The 12706-nt window shown below is 41.0% G+C and overlaps 1 long non-coding RNA gene across 1 annotated transcript; it reads right to left on the bottom strand.

The window, feature by feature from the left end:
- Nucleotides 1-6819: 6819 nt before the first annotated feature.
- Nucleotides 6820-7029, bottom strand: LOC145107788 (uncharacterized). The gene is made up of 2 exons (XR_013707969.1): nt 6987-7029; nt 6820-6890 (listed from the first exon to the last, which is right to left on the bottom strand). It is a non-coding gene; the product is annotated as an uncharacterized LOC145107788 (long non-coding RNA).
- Nucleotides 7030-12706: the final 5677 nt, after the last annotated feature.

Below are 12706 nucleotides of genomic sequence, written 5' to 3'. Positions count from 1 at the left end.
ACTTGGAGTGACTTGACGACCCTGTTCAGGGCCGACTTTGCACCCTTGATAGAGGTGCAAAGCTTGCTAGAGAGTTCTAGGATCTCCAGCAGACGACCAAGATAGTGACTGAGATCATCGCGATGTTCAGGGAGAGGGCCCTTCTCGTTCCATAGTATATGGCGGACGAGGAGATGAAAAAGGCCCAATATCATGAGATGTTACGAAGTGATATCTGCCAGTTTGTGAGCCGCTCCAGCTGCAAGACGCTGGAGGACATGATTGCTAGGGCTTAAGAGAGAGAGTTGGATTTGGAGATGGAAAGGAAGAGGAAACCAAAGGGGGGGGGGGGGGTGGGGGGTCAGTCAGGGAGTTTGGGCAAGAAGCCCAATGTATCATACAACACACCTAGGAGCCAGTAGAGCCGCAACCGTTATGGTAAATGTGGCAAGTTGCACGAGGGGACATGCAAGTCAGGGAGTTCAGGTCACTTCAAGTGCGACCGAACTGGGCGTATGAGCAGGGATTGTACAGCTACTACCACCACCACGACAACATCAGATCTGATTTTCTTTCAGTGCAATCAGAGGGGACACAAGCGGTCCCAGTGCCCGATTTTAGCAGCTGTAGGGAAATTGGCGACACCCGCCCCTGCTACATTGAGGATTACGGACGACCATTAGGGCCGGGGTGAGACGCCTATGGAGAAGAGCAGGGCCTTTCAGTTGACAGCCGAGGAGACACGAACAGCTCCCGACGTGGTGACGGGCATGTATCTTTCTCTTATCTCTTATTTGATATTGATTGTTACTTATGTTTATATGTTTTGTTATAGGATCGTTCTTAGTGAACGATATATCAGCCTTGGTACTGTTTGATTCGGGTGCCACCCGATCTTTTGTATCGCTCGCGCTCAGCAAACGATTTGTAGGAGCTCCAGGGGAGCTGGATTGCCCACTTGATGTAGAGATAGCAGATGACAGGACCATCAAGGTTGCTAGGGTTCACCGAGGATGTACTCTACAGTTATTCGACGAGCAGTTTTCAGTGGATCTTGTTCCTATTCCCCTGAGAGGGAATTAGGTTATAGTGGGTTTGGATTAGTTGAGCCCCAACTGGGCAGTGATTGACTGTGAGCAGCAGCTAGTGAGGGTTCGCACTCCAAGTGGGGGAGGACTAGTGATCCAGGGCGAGAGGCCATAAGGTGGACCGGTGTTCAGTTCAGCAGCGAGGGCGAGGCGCTACCTTCAGTAGGGTTGCACATCATACATCTCTTATGTCATGGATACCCGGGATAAGGGTAAGGCGACAGTTGATGATGTACCGATGGTGCGAGAGTACCCGGACGTATTCCCGGAGGATTTACCTGGGATACCTCCTGAGAGACAGGTTGAGTTTAGGATTGACTTGGTTCCTGGTGTGGCTCCGATAGCCAAGGCACCATATCGGTTGGCTCTTCCCGAGATGCAGGAGTTGTCTACACAGCTGCAAGAGCAGCTAGACAAGGGTTTAATCAGGCCGAGCAGTTCGCCATGGGGAGCCCCGATCCTGTTTGTGAAGAAGAAGGACGGGTCACATTGCATGTGTATAGACTACCGGGAGCTGAACAAGGTAACAGTGAAGAAGCGTTACCCACTTCCGAGGATATATGAATTGTTTGAACAGCTTCAGGGAGCATCTTGGTTCTCCAAGATTGATCTACGGTCAGGGTATCACCAGATGCGAGTTAGGGACGATGATGTACAAAAGACAGCTTTCAGGACTCGCTATGGTCATTATGAGTTTGTGGTGATGCCGTTTGGGCTCACCAATTCCCCATCCGCATTCATGGACCTCATGAACCAGGTGTGCAGACTGATGCTGGGTCGGTCTGTAATAGTCTTCATTGATGACATCTTGGTTTACTCCAAGACTCAGGAGCAACATGAGGAACACATGAGGGAGGTGTTGGAGACGCTGAGGAGGGAGAGACTTTTTGCGAAGTTCTCCAAGTGTGAGTTCTGGTTGCGCGAGGTGTAGTTTCTAGGGCATGTTGTCAACCAGAAGGGTATTCTGGTCGATCCGGCCAATACAAAGGCCGTGATGCAATGGGAGATACCGAGGTCTCCAACTAAGATTCAGAGTTTCCTGGGTCTAGCGGGTTATTACCGGAGATTTATTCAGGACTTCCCCAAGATTGCAGTTCCTTTGACCCGACTGACCAAAGAAGTCGGTGGTTTTCCGCTGGGGGCCTGAGCAGCAGGCGACCTTCGAGACCCTCAGGCAGCGGTTATGTGAGGCACCGATTCTAACCATGCCGAAGGGAGATGAGGACTTCGTAGTTTACTGTGACTCTTCAATCATAGGCATCGGAGCAATTTTGATGTAGCGGGGTCATGTGATAGCTTATGCTTCGAGGCAGCTGAAGCCTCACGAGGCTAACTATCCAAAGCACGATTTAGAGCTGGGGGCGGTGGTGTTCGCCCTCAAGATTTGGCGGCATTACCTCTACGGGGTCCATTGTACCATTTATACTGACCACAAGAGTATGGACCAGCCGAATCAGAACATGAGGCAGCGTTGGTGGTTAGATATGGTGAAGGATTACGATTGTGAGATCCTTTACCACCCGGGCAAGGCCAACGTAGTGGCCGACACCCTGAGTCTCAAGGCGGTAGCGGCCCCGATTCGAGACATCTGTCTGAGGATGACAGTGATTACTCCATTACTGGAGCAGATCCGAGAGGCGCAGGTTGAGGGCCTAAAGGAGGAACGTCGTAAGTGCGAGCGGATCATAGGCCAGGTGGCCTCCTTTGATTACGACAGTCGTGGATTGTTGACCCTGCATGGGAGGGTCTGGGTACCATACTGGTGCAGAGTACGACAGATATTGATGGATGAGGCCCACAAGTCCATGTTCTCCTTCCATCCCGGAACGACGAAGATGTACAGAGATCTTCGAGCCGATTACTGGTGGCCCTGCATGAAGCGGAATGTAGCCTGGTATGTAGAGAGATGCCTGACCTACAGGAAGGTCAAGGCAGAGCACCAGAGGCCTCATGTCAAGATGCAGCCGTTAGACATCCCCGTGTGGAAATGGGAGGACATTACTATGGATTTTATCACTAAGCTTCCGAGGACCGCACGTGGGGTTGATTCAGTATGGGTCATCGTGGATGGGTTGACCAAGAGCGCTCACTTTATCCTGATACAGGAGAGCATATCGGTTGAGAAGATGGTCGAGATTTATGTGCGAGAGGTGGTGGCACGACATGGAGTGCCTGTCTCGGTGGTGTCAGATCGAGATGTCTGTTTTACTTCCAGATTTTGGAAACGGTTTCACGTCGAGATGGGTACTCGTCTCCACTTCAGCACCAATTTCCACCCCCAGACTGACAGACAGAGCGAGAGGACGATTCAGACTCTCGAGGACATGCTTCGTGCATGAGTTTTGGATTTCGGTGGCAGTTGGGATACGTATCTTCCGTTAGCGTAATTTTCGTATAACAACAGCTACCACGCCAGCATAGGCCGACCTCCCTTCGAGATGCTCTATGAGAGGAAGTGTAGGACCCAAATCTGTTGGGGTGAGGTCGGTCAGAGGGTCATGGGTAGTACTGAAGTAGTACTGAAGACCACAGAGCGGATCCAGCAGGTCCGGAGCATGCTTTAGACTGCTCAGAGTCGGCAAAAGAGCTACGCCGACAAGCGGCAATCGAATATGGAGTTTCGGGAGGGCGACATGTTCCTCCTGAAGGTGTCACCCTGGAAGGGTGTCATCCAGTTGTGGAAGCGGGGAAAGTTGGGCCCCAAGTATATCAGCCCCTTCAGAATCATTGCCCAGGTAGGCAAGGTAGCATATCGATTGGATCTTACCGTAGAGCTCAGCCAGATCCACATCACTTTCCATGTTTCCCAGCTACGGAAGTGCCTGGTGGATGACACGACAATTGTGCCCTTAGAAGATATTCAGGTTGATGACAGCCTGAATTACATTAAGAGACCGGTGGCGATTCTAGATCGCAAGACGAAGGAGCTAAGGAACAAGAGGGTTGAGCTAGTGAAGGTGCAGTGGCAGCACCGTAAGGGTTCGAAGTGGACATGGGAGCCCGAGGTGGAAATGAGGGAGCACTACCCGGGGGGAGAATTGTAATGCCTGGTTCCCTGGTATGTATTTAATATAATTATTTATTCATTTTGAAAGAAGGACTCGACGAGCTGGTGGCCCTAACTCGTCGAGTAGAGAGCAGAATATGTGCGGGGTTTGAGCTACCGACTCGGCGAGTCGAGGTCCCTGACTCGGCGAGTAGCTAGGCCAGGGTGAAACCCTAATTTCGGGGTTTTGCACCCTATTTAAGCATCCTAATCCCCACCCCTTGGCCTCATTTACAGCCTCCTTGTCCTAAACCCTAATCCATGAAACACTAGAGCATTTTGGGAGTGTGTGAGCCATTTTTGAGTGGTTTGTGTATTCTTGAAGCTTAGAAGAAGAAGAAGAAGAAGAAGAAGCTTGAAGGTTCAAGGAGAAGGTTATAGATCCAGGGAATTCATTCCATTCTCATCACTTTCTGGTAATCAAGCTGTCAACTTGCCTGATAGTTTCTTAGATCTCTTTGTGGTCACTTTTATGGGATTTTTGTCCAAGTAGCATGATTTATGAGTCATGGATGTCCCAAGTTGATTATACTTTCAGATCTGGAGTCATTAAGGGTTGTAGAGGCATAAAGGTGCAAACTTTATGCCATTTGAGTCTCATGCAAACCATAAGGATGTTGTTATGGCCTTTTCAGCCCCAAAGAGGCCATGCATGGAAGCAAGCTCGACACTTTACGTGATTAACTGGGATCTAGGCCCTGGATCTAGGTTTTCATGTTTTGGTTTGGGATACTAAGGTTGTTTGGACAAGATCTATGTCCTAAAGGAATTAGGGTTTAGCTAAAACCTTCAAAAAGGGTTATCAACGTGTAAAGTTGGAAACTTTACCCTTAGAAAAATCATTTCAGTGAACAATCGAAGTATGGGGTTTAGATCTAGAGAGAAAGGGCTTAATCTGTTAAGATGGCCAAACAGACAGAAGGACTCGTCGAGTCCATGAGTGAACTCGACGAGTCAGGTCCTGTTGTCTCGTTCCGGTGTATGGTAGAACTCGACGATTCTGAGGAGGGACTCGACGAGTTGACTCGCCAAGTCACTACTATAAGCAACTCGATAGGACTCGACGAGTCGGAGGAACAACTCGGCGAGTTGAGTCGCGATTCCAGGATTTCTGAGTTATAAAACTCGGCGAGTTGAAAGGTTGACTCGGCCAGTTGGTCAACCCAGAATGTTGACTTTGACCATAGTATTGACTTTGACCAGGCGTAAAATGGTTATTTTACCCTTAGACGGATTTTTAGTTTTCTGACTAAGTATTGTTGTATAGAGTTAGTCGGGGAGTCGTGGAAGCAGCCATCAGAGATTCCTCACGCACACGATCAGCATCCAGTTTTAGAGGTGAGTTTTCCTCCAGTAGGAGCGGGTCGAAGGCACCAATGTCGTCCCGTTCATGTATGTTAGTGTATGCTAGACTTAGGTCCGATGCCGGGGATAGCCCGACGCAGCTTATATGTTCCGGACTTCGGTCTGATGCTGGGGCAAGCCCGACGCAGCTTGTATGTTCCGGACTTTGGTTCGATATCGGGGCAAGCCCGATGATGATTTAGCTTATATGTCATGTGTTATGTGTTCCAGACTTTGGTCCGATGCCAGAGCAAGCCCGAGGAAGCTTTATATGTTTATATGTTATATGTTTATGTGTTATGTGCTTGTTGGTATGATATATGTATACCGGACTTCAGTCCAATGCCGGGCGGGGCCCGATGTCGGAATTCAGTCCGATGTCGGGCGGGGCCCGATGCCGGATTCGTCCGATGTCGGGCGGGGCCCGATGCAGTGGGCAAGGCCCAATATATGCTATTATGCGTTGTTGTAGGTATGTGGTTGTTTGGGGGAGCTCACTAAGCTTCGTGCTTACAGTTTTCAGTTTTGGTTTCAGGTACTTTTTCAAGCAATGGGAAGGGCTCGGGATGATCGCATGGCACACACTACAGTTTATAGCTTGGGATACTTTACTTTGATATTCGAGATGATATTTTGATACTTTGACATTTGATGTGATGTTTTTAGAGATATATGTTTTATATTGCTTACATGATGATGGTATTTATGGTTTATTTAATAAATTTAAAACGAAATTTTTGGACTGTATTTTTGGGATGTTTCAAACCAAGGACCAAAGTCATTTTACTTTGAAAATAGACCACAAACATTACAAAATATCGATAAGGACCAATATTGCAAAAAAAAAGTATGTTAAGAGACCAAAAATGCAATTTACTTTAATTGATAATAACAAACAATTATAATAGATTTTTGGTTTAAATTAGATACCATAAAGTGAGCCCTTGTTATCTGGGAGAATGACAACAAGCAAATCAAGTTCTTTTTTGTGAGGTTAAGGTTTAGTTATTGCATCATGGAAACGTGCTTTCAGGACTCTCTCAACCTGATAAGGACGACCAGTAAATGCAGGAAGCACAGGCTCAGGATTAAATGCCTGCAAAAACAAAACATTTATTAAAAAATATATAGATATACAAAAAAAAAACAAACAAGTTTTATTTTTCAGACAATACCATGCCAGAGGTATTGCATATCTGTGCAAGCTCTTGACAGAAAGCTTTAGCAATATTATCTTGAACATTTCGTGCGAAATTTATGCAAATCCAGCTGGCGACTATTCCACCATTGACCATTTTCTGTCAAAAATAAAGGTCATTAGAATGAAACAAATTTAAACACTGAAAAAAACAGTTAGTTACCTTGTTCATCATCTTCCTTTGGCCAACTTGAGGCAGACAATCCCTTTCACGTCCTGTGTCATGGTATTTAAGCTAAAAAAAGAAAAAAAAAGATGGAAATACATCAAATACTCAATAAATGTTGGTTATCAAGATAAAATAAATAAATAAATAAATTCACACATTTACCCTGGGAGGAGGTAATATTCGGGCTTCAATAGAGGCTAAATTCGTACATCATGAATGTGTTTCTCCTGTTTCATACTCCAAATCTGAACAAATATAAATTATCATTATTTTAGTATTTCAATTTAAGTACAATACAGGAAAAAAAAGATAAATAATGCTTGTAAAAGAACAAATATAATAGGACCTATATACATCAAATTACACGCCAGCCAAGGCCAATTACGCAATTAAACACTAGAGAAATAAAATAAAATAAAAATAAAACCTGAATGGAATTTGAATTGTTGACTTCCATAATCTTTCTTTTCCCATGCAATTGCATATTCATCTTTGCTTCCAGTAAGAAGGTAATCACCCTTTTCATTCCACTTAATACAATACACGTGTCCTTTATGCTATTCCAATAGGTAAGTGATACATTGTTAATCTCTTGATCACGTCTAATTAGGCTTACCGGATGACCAATTACTCGAGTCTAGCATCTTAACAATGATGTAAACTACTTGTCCTCTGTCTAGGGGTAAATTTGGAAGAATTTATGTCATTTGCATCACTGTCCATAGAATTCATCATGCATGAAACTTGGATAATATGACAGATGGAGATCCATCTTTAGTAGAAAACTTTTCTATGATCTTAGAGAATGTTTTTGGAGAATCAAATTTTTTATAACATATTTGTTTAAAAAGCTAGATTATAATAAACACATTTAAAAAGATCACCTTTTACATTTATTATGATATTTGAAATTTCTAATTAATACTTGTTGGTTATTTTATGAAAAAAAAAGATTAAGAATCCTTGTGAAGTTGATCTTCTTTCTTATTGTAATGAAAATTTCCAACATACAATTTTCAAGCCCCTTTAAGAAATAAGGCTAAGTGGTTAATACAAACAGTATCAACTGTTGGGTTTTGAGCATTGTAACACTCCTAAGTGTACATGCAACCCTAAATACATTGGATCTATGTTTTCTCTATTATACATGCAAATATGAATATTCCAAGGTATTACCCTAACTAGCATACAATCATAAGTACTAGTATAACAAAACTAGATAGAATACATACATTTTTGATGTACCTTGATTCCATGGAGCTCAAGAGCCTAGTACCCCAAGTGTGACACCTCAAATGGTTCACACAACATCAAATACACTTAGAATAACTTGAGAGAAATGAGACACTTCATGAAATCGGCTAGCCCTCACCATTCCTTCATAGTGGTCGATTTTAGGGAAGAATAAGATGCTTATATAGTGTATCAGAATTAGGGTTACACCATGTAAACCCTAATTGTCATGGCCTTTCATTTCCATGATACATGGTTACAAAAACACCATGGAGCATCCTATGGGTTTTAGCCTCACTTGATAATCCATGGAGCATTAGCCCACTATACAAGTATGGATGATTTACACAATCAACCCATATATTTAATTAGTCTCCTTTTGATCACTTAATTAATTCTTGATCAATACTAATTAAATAATCTTATTAATATATTAGAACTTATAATATATTAATAAACCTTAAGTGTTATTTCTCTCATTTTAGTCTATCTAAATGCATGATGCCATGCAACCCAAATAGACCATGCCAATCGGGTTAAGTACATACCAAATATAGTTATGGACTTAGACATTAATCCAACAGTCTCCCACTTGGATAAGTCTAAAACTATTATTGCGTATGACTTCAAAACCCGACTAGCAATTGTAACTCTTAGAAGCTGCTGCCGTTGAACTTTGAACAAATCAATGACGCATCCATCGGATAAGGGATCATATATTCCTCCATTCTAGATATCATATGGACTGAGACATGGATGAAAATCATTCTCTCTGTCTATTTATTGTTTCCCGATTTCCGATTTATGACGACCGACTAATTGAACAAATCACATTAGTCCTGGCTTGGCCAAGCACTTCGGGGTGTCATCACTAAATCATCGAGGGGCCCACAGATATCGCTTTTATCCCTTTAAGGGTAAAAGGAATGGATAAAATTCGACTCATATGGCTTGTTCTACTACTTGTTGAATCATACACAAAGACACGTTTTATAACATCGAGTTACCAATGCGTTTTCGTGCAATCAATGTATAACCAACTCATAGTAACAACTCATATCTCTAGGTTTGAAGAATATAAGATATTATCGTCTCATGATCACTCGTGATAAAATCCATGAAGTGATTCCAATGAGCGTGGGTTGAATCCAATACTCAGAACTTATGAGTACTCATGAATGTTGTAGCACCACTTGCTATGTCCCATACCTTGGACATCTACAATCCAGCTTCATGACAGTCTTGATTCATATCTACTTCCAACATATGACTGACTGTGGATAGTTTGAATGACTTAGTCATTCAGGAAGAACGACCTAGTTATTCTGGAAGTCAAAACATGCAAAGTGAAACACAAGAATAATCGAATCCAATATGGTCTCAGAACTTATGAATATAAATAAAAATCGTTTATTTATCACCATATTGACTACCCATCATTCATTGCATACCGTTTCAAACTATCAACTTTATCCTTGAATTAAAACAATAGTTGTCCCATGCTCCAAGCATATACACTATGTTTTCTAAACACTAGTCATGCCATACACCAAGTATGCACACTATGTTTGTCTAAACATTAGTTATGCCATACACCAAGTATGCATACGAAGTTTGTCTATGATCTTTACATTGTGAAATAGATCTATTGAACATAATTCCAATGATTCTCATTTCACAGTCCCAAATCCTTACCGCAAATGCAAGAATTCCAAATTCATGCCTTTTACCGAAATATTGTTAGATTTTAAACTTATATGCATTGATCCTCTTGTAATGATTATGCACAAAGTCACAAAGACTTGTCAACAGACATTACAGAGTATTCCAATGGAGATCATTTCATGGAAACAAAGTCTCAAATTCAAAGTACATTGCTTTGAATATCCTTCTTGCATTAAGTTTCCTAATCTTACATAGATTTGATGAATAAGTTCCACCTATGGGAACATTTCCATATTCCCCATTTGACTATTACTTCGAACAAAAGTTGCCTATTTTCAATATATGTCAATATGGTCCTTCCAAAATTAACATTATACTTACAACTGTCCCTGAGCAACCAATCTTTGGTAAACCTTAGATTGTCCTCGACAATTGCTTAATTATTTTAGTCATATCCAATTCTAGACTTTTTCCCTTCTTAATGCCCTAGGCATTTGGAAAATTTTAGAAAGGATGAATATTATAGCACATGCAATCGATCCTATATCTGGAGCATATGGGACACGATTCATGATGTCTCACATAAATACATGATACTAGACCAGTCCTTTTGCTACAATATTTCTATTTGCCAAGTTCTCATAATTCAGATTATGATGCCGTAATCATAATCGAATTTTAGAACGCAAATAATGGACCCATATATATAATTTCCTTATGTTGAGCCATTCCAACACAAAATTCATATATATCCTTGACTAAAGATGATTAAAACCTTAATCTAAGCTTTTAGAATTGAGATGAAGTATAATTTCCTCTCCCTTAATTATAGCAAAACAACTTTTTCAACCCCTGCAACTTCATGAATTGAAACTTTTGTTTTCTATAATTAACATTGCTATCTTGCAATACTAATAATTTCCTCTCCCACTAACATGATGATTATTAGCATAACACTTATGCTCCCAGTAGCTTTGACATGTACTCAGAAATCAGCTGAACTTCTAGAAATCAATACTTTATTGACTTTCTTACCAAAGTTCAGAATTCTGATACAAGATGTTTTGATAAGACTTTATCAAAATCACACAACTTTCCTTAGATAACTCACATGTGTGTCTAAACAATTTTTAGAACTATGAAAAGGGATGTCGTAATCATAGTCTCAATTGTTTAGTCCTTTGCCATTTCTCACAAGTCCATGTTAGTGTGTCGGTTAACCACACACGCTCCACTAACGACTTTGAGAATGTAAATATGACAATAGTTATCTACTTAAAATCTACTTAGTGAAAGTGTTTCCTCACCATCATTTTCATGAATCGGAGAGAAACCTTATGACACTTAGATTTTATGGTGTATGTGTTCCTATCCATGTGAAATTGTCAAAAGCATAATCACAAGACAAGGTTAGTGACAAATCCAAACTCTTATGGATTGAACTTGTGCAGTCTTAACTTCTTGCCACCTGGCAGCTGAAGGGCCTGCCATTGCTTCCAAGTTGTTATGCAACCAATTGAGAACTCTCAGAATTCATATGTAAAGCCAACTTTAACTGGAATGGGCACATAAATAGAAATATGTCAACACGATAGGTTATAAACCTCACGTCGTGTGCTAGTGTCAAACTACAGGTTTTTATTCTTGATTAGATCTTGAAATTCTTAGAGGAGCTTTAAGACTCCCACTGTCCTCTTGACATATAAGACTCTCTTGCCAAGACCCCTTCCTTGACAAACAAATATTCAAAAGATAGTGCAGATTCTTATCAACATAAACACTTCACACAATTGGCCTAAGTTGGTCTCTGTTTTATCCAAAACATCACAACTTACCAATTTCAAATGTACAAGAGTAGAGAACATTCTACTCTTACATTTGACAAGTGTTAATAAACCTTTCTTTAAGATATGTCACTCAAATTACAATCTTGGAGTATGACTCTAAGACTTGTTTTGAAACAAAGTATGACTCACCTGCTTGATTTAACCATTTCAGCAATTCTTGATTCCTCTTCTTAGCCATAGGAATGCACTAAGATGTCCTTAGAGAACCAATTGTGATATGGTTGTTTAATCATTGAGATGATCACAAAACATGATACTAAAGTACTCTCCCATCTTTTCAGATTTGAGAAACTTTTATCCTTCTGCCTAATTTGATTCTTCTCATTCGTTCTACCATACATCGTAACTTTTCCAATGTTTGAGAATTATAATTAAACTTATAAGTATAACCATATTTACTAAACTTTAGTAAATCAGGACGAATAGTCTTATCGATCTTTTGTGGTGGACTTGACCAGTGCACAAGAATGTGTACTCGATCCCTTAGTCCTTCACTTGACTCAATTAGAAATGTGTACTCGATCCCTTAGTCCTTCACCGACTGTGGATGGTTTGAATAACTTAGTCATTCAGGAAGAATGACCTAGTTATTTTGGAAGTCAAAACATGCAAAGTGAAACACAAGAATAATCGAATCCACTATGGTCTCAGAACTTATGAATATAAATAGAACACCTTTTATTTATCACCATATTGATTACACATTATTCATTGCATACTATTTCAAATTGTCAAATTTATACTTGAATTAAAACAATAGTTGTCACATGCTCCAACCATGTACACTATGTTTTTCTAAACACTAGTCATGCCATACACCAAGTATGCACACTATGTTTATCCAAACATTAGTTATGCCATACACCAAGTATACACACTAAGTTGGTCTATGATCTTTACTTTGTGAAATAGATCGATTGAACATAATTCCAATGATTCTCATTTCATAATCCCAAATCCTTACTGCAAATGCAAGAATTCCAAATTCCTGCCATTTACCAAAATCTGTTAGATTCTAAACTTATATGCATTGATCCTCTTGTAATGATTATGCACAAAGTCAGAAAGACTTGTCAACAGACGTTACAGAGTATTCCAATGGAGATCAACACCATGGAAACGAAGTATCATATTCAA

This window comes from Lactuca virosa, chromosome 1 (genome assembly GCF_052849685.1).
Source record: "Lactuca virosa cultivar CGN04683 chromosome 1, Lactuca_virosa_CGN04683_v6, whole genome shotgun sequence".
Classification (NCBI taxonomy): domain Eukaryota; kingdom Viridiplantae; phylum Streptophyta; class Magnoliopsida; order Asterales; family Asteraceae; genus Lactuca; species Lactuca virosa.
This window is presented reverse-complemented; position numbering and strand designations above follow the sequence as displayed.